The sequence below is a fragment of the Manis javanica genome, chromosome 15 (assembly GCF_040802235.1).
Source record: "Manis javanica isolate MJ-LG chromosome 15, MJ_LKY, whole genome shotgun sequence".
NCBI classification, from domain to species: Eukaryota; Metazoa; Chordata; class Mammalia; order Pholidota; family Manidae; genus Manis; species Manis javanica.
This window is the reverse complement of record NC_133170.1, coordinates 78059037-78069210: the sequence shown is the minus strand read 5'-3', so window position 1 is coordinate 78069210 and position 10174 is coordinate 78059037.

Sequence of the window (10174 nt, the reverse complement as noted above, 5' to 3'; positions counted from 1 at the left end):
CTGAGATTGACAGGCAAAGCCTCAGGAACAGTGACTTGGATTGAAGTGTGCGTGGAGGGGGGCCCAGCCTGGGGAATTCTCTCAAAGGGGAGTCTTCCTCAAGGGATAGAGACTCTGGCGAATGAAACAATGCTGCTTAAGGGAGGTCATGTCTTGCCAGGCAGATGGCATTCAGGGTCTGAAGTGGAGTGGATTCAGTGTGAGACATAAGATCTTCAGTTTCCAGCAAGGCTGACGCAGACAAGACATTTCTCTGCTGTTGCAGCTTGGCTTGCTTATGCCTCTGAGTTCCATGCCACGGCTGTATTTCATTTCAGTTGTCACCACTGCTCCCTCCCACTAGGAAATGACACTGCCAGTGCCAGCTGTGTCCTTGGGAAGGGGAATATATATGAAGGGCGAGGAGGCAGCCCTGAAGAACTGAGGAGCCCACGCTGCTAACTGCAGGAAGTGACTTGGGAAGGGCAGGCTCTTGCTGACTGGCAGGGCTGCGATGCCTGGTGCACTCCCTGCAGCGGCATTTATTTACTGAGTGTCTGCTTAGCACGAGGCACCCACTAGGCTCAGGAAGCGTGGTCACTCTGCCTGTCCTTGCAGGCAAGGCAACAACCATTAAAATGACCAGTCACATGCATCTTTTTGCTTTCGTTCTTAACCACTCCGCCTGCTGATTTTCCTGGAGGAACAGGTACATTTCATCCATCTGGGTCCCTTGGTTCCGGGCAGGCTGCAGTGACCCTTGTAAGCCTGGGCAGAGCAGCTGAGGTGCAGGTGAGTGTGAGTGGAAGTGGAAACTCTCCTGCACACAGCCATGTCCAGGCCTCCCCTGCCTGCCCAGATCTGGTACACAGCAGGTGCTCAGTGTTTGTCTGGTACACAGCAGGTGCTCAGAACTGAAAACAGTAAAAGCCCCAGCACTGCAGGAGCGGCCAGAGTGGTTGACTGCCCTGCAGGCACTCAGGCTGCACAGGGAAGAGTTTGTTCTGACAGCTTGTGGCAAATCCCTCAACTCCCTCAATGCTGCTTACTCCTCAGAATCTTTCTAGAAAGGGCAGGACACACATAGTGAAACAACAGTTCTGTCCTCTTAGCCAGGGTAAAACATATCCTGCAAAGGACGAGAGTAGCTCTTTAGTAAATGCAGCATCCTGAGGTGATGACTTTCGAAACAAGGAAGCTGCCTTTTGCCAAATCCTGTCCCCACCTGCCCTTGCTGGGAGGGGCTGTCCCAGGCCCCGCCTCTGCATCTACCCTTTCACCAGCAAACATTCCCAGAGAAGCGGCCCAGGTGCAGGCCGGACTTGGCATTTCTGGAGGCAGGGGGGTCTCCTGTCTTGCCAAAACTTTGAGGCCCAGAGGATGGGTTGGTTTGCAATGTTTGCTCTTCTGCAGTGCCTTGCAAAGCCATACTGGAGTCTGAACAACAGGAACAATGTGTACCCCTATATACACTTATCAACATATCCTCCATGTCTTGAACCCAATGGGAAAAGTTAATGCAAGCTCCACAATCCAAACACGACTATATATAAAGCCCACATTGCCAGAGCTCTCTGCACACCACTGCCAACCCTCATAAATGATCATCCCCTTGCACAGCAATGCAGGGTTGGGAAAGACAGCAGGCTATTTTTATTTAAAATTATTGATACCTTATTGATCATAGGTCTTTTGCATAATTTTAATTTTTTAAAACACTGCATAAAAATACTATCTATCTTGATTATTAGGGTTTTTGGCACCCCTCTACATTCTGCACCCAAGAAAGTGCCCCACCTGACTCCCCCAGTGCAGGTCTGGCTCTTGCGAACACACTGAATACCCTTGCCAGAGACAAGCTGGCGGTTGGATATCTCATGGGCAAGAACCTGACAATAATGCCAGCCAACATTGTGGAAGGGCTTGCCTCGTGCCTGGCCCCCTGCCAGGGCTCCACAGACAGCATCCCATTTAAACCTCACTACAACCCGAGAGAGGCACTTTCTATGTACTCTCTCTTTGCAGGTGGGAAACTGAGGCCCAGGTGAACCAACTGGTGCCAGGGAGTCAGCACCAAGATGTGGGCCCAGGACATGGCCTTGGGACTCCTGTCCCGGTACTCCCGCCTCCCTCTCCACCGCCACTTGACAGTCGCTTTAATCACGACCTGGGCCACTGAGAACACTGTCAGGAACTAATAGATTCTGCTGTCTCATTTCTCAACCTAGTTTCCCTTAACTGATATTTCATGGCTATTGTTAATGTGCATTTTTCACCGAGTAATTTTCACAGCCTGAACTTGTAACATCCCAATGACAAACGTTCTGGTTCTGAATCCCGTCAGCTGCAATGTCACCCTCTCCTCCTCCCTGACACCTTTCCCCGACAGCCCATCCAGGTTTATGATTGCTCTGTCCCAGTTATCACTACTGAACCTTAAGAATCCAGATGCACTTCAAGTTTAATTGAATAAAATCCTTTGTATAATAAATTGCACATGAGTGCTACATAAATCAGTGCATGGAAGGATTTGTGGCCCGTCTCTCCCTTCATCCAGGCCCCAGAATCTTGTTGGCAACACTGGACCCAGGCTGGTCCAAAGGACTGAACTTACCTCCGCAGCTCAGCACGGGGTGTAGTTTTCATTTGTCTTGGCCTGTGGCTTTTGTTCTCTGGGAATTGCTTCTGGAAGACAGTGCTTGAGTCCAAGCAGAGGCAGGGGACAGGCAGGCTGGGGGCAGCCTGGAACATGGGATGGCCCTTTTGTCCTCTCACTCCACGGAATCAGAAGCTTCTGATGAAGGCTTCATGCACATTCTCCATAGAAGGACACACACACGTGTTCATGGTTTGCATTTCAGGAAGTCCATGGAAGCCCTAGGGAAGAATCCGTGTTCTGAAATAACCACTGCAGCCCCCTCCTCAGGAGCTAGTAGCATTCACAAGGCTGCCTGCCCCAGTGGCCTCTTTGTGGAGTTCTATAGCTCCAGGCCTTGAAGTGTTAGGAATATTGAGGCTGGCTGGGGAGGCTGTCAGATGACCTTTGATGGTTGCAAAACTGTAGGGCAGTGAACAACAGTCAAATACACAACTTGGGCATTGGCCTCAGGCAGACTTGGGTTCAAGACCAGCTCTGTCACTTGCTAGTATCGTGACTCTGGGCCAAGTTATTCCTTCTTTCTTGGACTTTATCCTTCATCTGTAAAATGGGACTAATACCATCTACCCCATTGGGCCAATAGGAGAGTCTAATGAGGCAGTATTTAAATAGACTTAGGACAATGTATCTCCCCGGGCAAGGGAAACAAAGGCAAAAATGAACAAGTGGGACTATATCAAGCTAAAAAGCTTCTGTACAGCAAAGGACACCATCAATAGAACAAAAAGGTATCCTACAGTATGGGAGAACATATTCATAAATGACAGATCTGATAAAGGATTGACATCCAAAATATATAAAGAGCTCACACGCCTCAACAAACAAAAAGCAAATGATCCAATTAAAAAATGGGCAGAGTAGCTGAATAGACAGTTTTCTAAAGAAGAAATCCAGATGGCCAACAGGCACATGAAATAATGCTCCACATCGCTAATCATCAGAGAAATGCAAATTAAAAGCACAATGAGATATCGCCTCACACCAGTAAGGATCGCCATCATCAAAAAGACAAACAACAACAAATGTTGGCGAGGTTGTGGAGAAAGGGGAACCCTCCTACACTGCTGGTGGGAATGTAAATGAGTTCAACCATTGTAGAAAGCAGTATGGAGGTTCCTCAGAATACTTAAAATAGAAACACCATTTGACCCAGGAATTCTATTCCTAGGAATTTACCCTAAGAATGCAGCACTCCAGTTTGAAAAAGACAGATGCACCCCTATGTTTATCGCTGCACTATTTACAATAGCCAAGATATGGAAGCAACCTAAATGTCCATCAGTAGACGAATGGATAAAGAAGATGTGGTACATATACACAATGGAACATTATTCAGCCATAAGAAAAAAACAGATCCTACCATTCGCAACAACATGGATGGAGCTAGAGGGTATTATGCTCAGTGAAATAAGCCAGGCAGAGAAAGACAAGTACCAAATGATTTCACTCGTATGTAGAGTATAAGAACAAAGGAAAACTGAAGGAACAAAACAGCAGCAGAATCACAGAACTCAAGAATGGACTAACAGTTACCAAAGGGAAAGGGACTGGGGAGGATGGGAGGGAAGGGAGGGATAAGGGTGGGGAAAAAGAAAGGGGGCATTACGATTAGCATGTATAGTGTGTGGGGGGCATGGGGAGGGCTGTGCAGCACAGAGAAGACAAGTAGTGATTTTACAGCATCTTACTACGCAGATGGACAGTGACTGTGAAGGGGTATGTGGGGGGGACTTGGTGAAGGGGGGTGTTCTTCATGTAATTGTAGATTAATGATACCTAAATAAATAAATAAATAAATAAATAGACTTTGCACATTTCCTGGCAAATATTCGCTGCTATTATTTTAGTTGTTATTATTATTGTTGTTTGAACTCAAGTTCCGGCTCCACCACCTCCTAGCTGAGTTACCTTGAGTAAATCATTTAACCTCTCTGAGCCTCAATCCTCATCTTTTACAACTGAGGATGATACCAACTCCCAAGCATTCAGGGAGTAAGCCCACAGGTCAGGCACATGGCAGCTCAAAAAAGAACAGCTATTGTTCTTAAATCCTGTTGTATTCTGTTCAAAGCATTTGCAAATAGCTCGGGCTCAGGTGAAGCCCAGGGGACCACAAGCAGTGCCTCCAGTTTGTTTAGACTTGCTGAGGGCTGGGGGAGACAGCTGGCCTCCAGAGGAGGCTAGTCCCAGTCAGACCAGGGGCACATGGCTTCAGGAACACCATGCCAAAGTGAAGGGAGTGGTGACTCAGTCCCAGAGCAATGAGAGCCAAAAGGGATCTCAGAGATCACTGCCCCCATTTTACAGGTGAGAAAACTGAGGCTAAGAGAGAACTAAGTAAATATTAATAATGACCATAAATTGGAGCATTGATTGTGACCAGGCATGTTGCTAAACCCCTTACATGCCATAGTCTATTTAATTCATTCCACAGCCCATGAAGTTGATATTATGATACTACTATCATCCCCAACTTAAAGATGAAAATACTGAGGCCCAGAGAGGGGAAGTCGCTTTCTCAAGGTTGCACAGCTTTAGGAGGTGAAGCTAGGCTTTCAATCAGGGCTCTATACTTCCAAACACCTCGACTAGCATTTACTCAACACTCAGCTATGTCTTCAGTCATACCAAAATGCCAGGTTTTTTAGGCCTCTTGTTTCTCAGAACTCCATGAGGTATGTAGTTTTTCTCACCAATTCACAGGTGAGGACATTGCGGCTCACAGAGGTAAAGGCACTTGCTCAAAATCAGGGTGTCTACTGGGGTGATGATGATAGTTATCATATAATTAATAGCTGACATTTATAGAGCTCTTATGTGCAGAGCTTTTTAAGCCATGTCACCAGAGCAATACAAGAGCAACGTCCGTAGGCACTTAGCATTTACTCCCCAGACAGCCCCATCATGTAGATATTAGTATCTCTGTTTCAGATACAGACATGGATACTGAGGCACAGGGAGACGTGTCATGCAGTGAGTAAGAGGCCACACATGAATGTGCACTCGGATCTGTCCCCAGCATAGTCTTACCTTTCCAAGGCGATTCACGCTGCCTGAGGTCTGTGAGTAGCAGCGGAACCAGGACAAGGACCTCAGTCTTCACTTTCCTATGTGGGAGACAGTGGTGATGAGGACGTGATTGACAATTAAGTGGGGTGGGGAGAAATGGGTTCCATAAACCTGTCAGGACCCTACTGACCCTGTAACAAGCCATCTCTCCAAGGAATGGTGAGAGAAAGGCACCATTTCAGGATGGCACAGGGGCAAAGGCAGCCTGGAGAACAGATGGAATAAATGGCAGAAAGGTGTTCAGCTGACTCAGGACCTGGGGGTCGCCAGGTGACCTCCCCTACCATCCCAGACACTCCCAAGTCACAGATCCTTCGGCCCTCATCACTGGCCATCTGCAGCGCCCACATCCCTCCCTGGCGAGCAGGTGCCTTTATTTACGATCACCTTGGAACAGTCGAGCAGACATATGTTGCTAAGGGTCGTTTATTCTTGTTTATAAAATTTATGGCTTCACCTCGATTACACACTGTCAAAACGGGGAAGGATTGGCCCCAAAGTCTCTTGCCACATGACTGCCTCAGACGTGCGTACATCTGTTCACTCTGTAGGAGCTGTAGAGGGAAATAAGGTTGATGATAACTCAAAAGCTTGCTGTCCCATCACAAGGGTGGGCAGCAGGCCTCAAGGAAAGACGTTCAGGCATCTATGTGGAAAGGCGGAGGTTAGGGTCTGTGAGCCACCACGCCTGGTGACAGCAGGACCCTGCGCCTGGCTGGCAATGGACTCTCTCAGGGCACTTTGGGGAGTGCGGGAGGAGGAACTTGATTCCTATGGCCACAGGATGTGCCGGCTGGAGAGTTCTGAGCCTGCGGATCCCCACCTGCAGCCGTCAGCAGGAAGGAGGAAACAGGGACTCCACTCCTCGGGGGATGGAGATAGGCATGATCTTTCAGGAGGGCAGTTCAGCAGCGCGTACCAAAGTCCTAGAAATTTGTGTCCTTTTGGCCCAGTGACTCTGTGTCTGAGATTTTCTGTGGAGGAAAATAGATACACTGGTGGAGCCATAAGAATTTTTTTTTTTTCAGGGCAGTCCTGCTCATTACAGTGAAAAATTATAATAGGGAACTAACTACCAAGTAAGTAAAATATATAACAATAAGGCACCATAAGAAACATCATAAAACTACTGAAAACGATGGTGCCTATACATTACTTTGGAAAAGTTTTTGTGATCTATTGTGTGGAAAAAAAACCCCCAAGTTATAAAATGATATGTACAGAATAATCCGCTTCCTTGAAAAGAAATGTGTGTAGGTATATATATACCATAGGGAGACAACGCAAGGATCAGTTCCACGTGTTAATAATACTCATCTCTAAGTCACTGGGTTATGGGTGATTTTAACTTTCAGTTTTGTTTGTCAGGATTTTCTAATTTTTTTTTTTTACAATGGATTTTGGGGTGGATTTGACGAAAGCTCACTTGTGAAATAAATGAGTGAAACAGAAAAGATAGTGACAACTGCTTTCCCTGCCTGTAATAAATCATTCATCTCTCTTGGGAAGGGAGGGCGCCGTCCAGTAGCCAAAGCCGTGGGGCCCCTGCTGAGTCCAGGAGGCTGGAGAATCTGCCCTGTGTTCATTCTGTTGGAGAAGCTGGCTACCTGGAGGGCAGCCCCCGTGCAGCCGGAATGCGGATGCTTGGCTTCCATTCCAGAGCAGCAGAAGAGGGAAGAACAACCATCACAGCCCCGCGGGGACTGCCCCCGGAGGGCGACCACACCAGCTTTCGCAGGAGGCTCAGGATGTCAGCATCCCCCTTCTCCTCTCTTGGCTGCTGCATCTTTAACTTGTAGCTTTGACAGTAGACAAAGGACTTTTACCTTTTTTTATCTTACACGGATTTTCATCCTGGATTATCACTTAACCTGGACAAACTGGTGCCCCACCCAGTACCGTGATGAGTTCAGTGTGCCACAGTCAGCAAGTGGCAAAACTAGCATTTAACCTGGGCATTCTGTATCAAAATCCAGCTTCCTTTCCTAACTTTGTTCTATTGGAACAGCGAAGGGCTTTTCCCAGGGGTCAGAAAGAAATGCCAATTTTAATGGACTGGTAGTGGCTTCCTGTGGGGCTATATTCAGAAGGAGCCTGAGGCTGGATCCAGATTCAGTGGAAGGAGTTCGGTGACCCATTAGAAATGGATTACCTGATGCAGGTGATGCCATCGCTTCTGATGGAGGTAGTGGAACAAATGGTGTGTATTTGACATTTCTGGATTCCTGGGCCAGAGTCCTCACAGATTTCAAAAGGGTGGAGACTTCAGAGGCAGGTAGAGCCTCCAGGCTGCTTGCGAGTGGTCAGATTGTTCCTCCAAGCCAGCCCTAAAAGCGGCTCTCCGACCCCACAGCTCCCCAAGAGAGGAAACTGCCAGGACGGATTTCTCAGAGCTCTGAGGCGACACATCAGAGTCATAGGGCTCTGAGGACCAAATACTTATAAATCTAATTGATTAGTCAGCCCTGACAAGCTTGCCACCATAATTCAGAATCTGTAATTACATTTTGCATTAAGCACGCAAAATTAAGATTAAAGCCAGTGAGAAATGGATTAATACTTCCCACCCTCAACCCACCTCCAACCTCTGCCACATCATCTGTCCCCCCTCCTGCCAGCAGGAAGGCCTCCTAAGTGCAGGGGCTGTAGCTCTAGAAACCACTCCCCTTTGGCTGCTTTTTCTCTTGGTTCCCCTGGTGCAATTTCCTGCTGTGCCAGGCACCAGGTCCAGCACCCCTCTTAGGTGCTGTGTTTGAAGCAAACACTTTGCTCAGGGGGATATTTCTAAGTTTATAATACCTTTCCGCCAAAGGCTGTTAAGAACACACCTGTAGTTGAACAAAGTCCGAGTGACTGCCTTGTTGCAATGAGAGCACACATCATGGGGACCTGGTTCAGAAGGTGTTAGAAAGGACCTAGGGGATGTCGCCTCATATTGAGAGGTGGATTCAAGGAAGCAGGGATAGTTCTATGATTAGGTATCTTAACAAATCTTACCTAGAAGGAGGGAGGAATGAATGAGGCTAAAACTGTAATGGACTACACTGGCGTCGAGGACCTGGCTTGGATGACCCACATATGTATACACACACACACCCAAGATGTGATTGAGTATTGGGCATGGGGAATAACTCACTCTATGCCAGGCATAACATGCATGACCTCATCAGACCTCACAGCAACTCTCCATGGGAAGATCATCCCTATTTTGCAGGCTTGGAGGGGTTAGGTCACTTGCCCCATGTCACAGTAAGGAAGTGGCTGAAGCTAGATTTGAATTCTAGTCTAATTCCAGTAACTGAATTCTTACCACTATCCTGCAGGCCAGAGCAGGATTTGAAAGCCCTGAAAATGGCAGGAACCCCCTCAGGGATATTTGCTATATTTGGGGACCCAACATCCTGTCCCTCTTCTCTTGATAGCCATGCCTCAGTTTCCTTTAGGGGATTTACTTTTCCCCATGGGGTAAATCTCCATGTGGCTCTTATTTCAATACATCAGAAATTACCTTACTGGTTTCCTGTTCCGTGTTTTTCTCTCCCAGAGGAGACTGTATCTCAGTGCCTAGAACAGTGCTCAGCAATGTTTACTGAGTGACTAAATGGAAGAATGACACCAGTGCCTGCCCCATCTACTTTCGCTGCCTGAATTTCCCTGAAGACTGTATGATCTGAACGATGACAGGTTCCTGCTGGAGCTGAGCCATCCATGCCCAGAGAGTCCTGAGAAGACCCAGCTGCAGCCTGCCACCCAGATGCCCTGAACTGCCCTGGCTCAGGCCTGGTCCTCTAGTCTCAGTATCTGCCAGTAAACATTTCGGTTTATGTGAGGCCGAGCTGGCTTCTGCTGCGTGTGTTCAAGAACCCTAGTTGATACAGACTACCCTTGATGGTGGCTGGAGGTGGGCAGTTTCTAACTTCCCAGCTTCACAGTGTGGGACAAGCCGGCCAGCTTGTTGACCAGGAGCCAGTTATGGTAAATCAAGAGGGAAGACCAAGGCCCTGTGGCCACTGCTGTGGAAGCAGGGGCAAGTTCACCATCATTATCAAGATGTTTTGAGGGCTGAAGGCCCAGGCCTTCAAGCAGCAGACACTGCCGACCTGAATGCATCATGTTCCCAGATGCACAAGGAACCACTCTGGATCCCTGCCTGGGTCCCTGCCTCTGCTGGGGAGGAGAGGGGCTCAGCTCACTGGGATAGGAGAGACAGGCTAAGTGGTGAGGGTCCTGAAGCACCGGCAGACACCTTCCAGGTGGGGAGCTTTGATGGGTGGAGAGAGGTTGGGGGATGGTAACACAGCAGACAGGTCACCCCACGCTCAGGCCCACTCCCAAATCCAACTCTGCATCTTTGGCTCTGTAGCTGGGGACAAGTGCTGTTCTGCACATTGGCACCTCTCCTGGTTTTGCCAGGACTCAGGGAGACCACAGCTCTGAGGTTTAAGCAAGTCCTTAAAAATGCTGCAA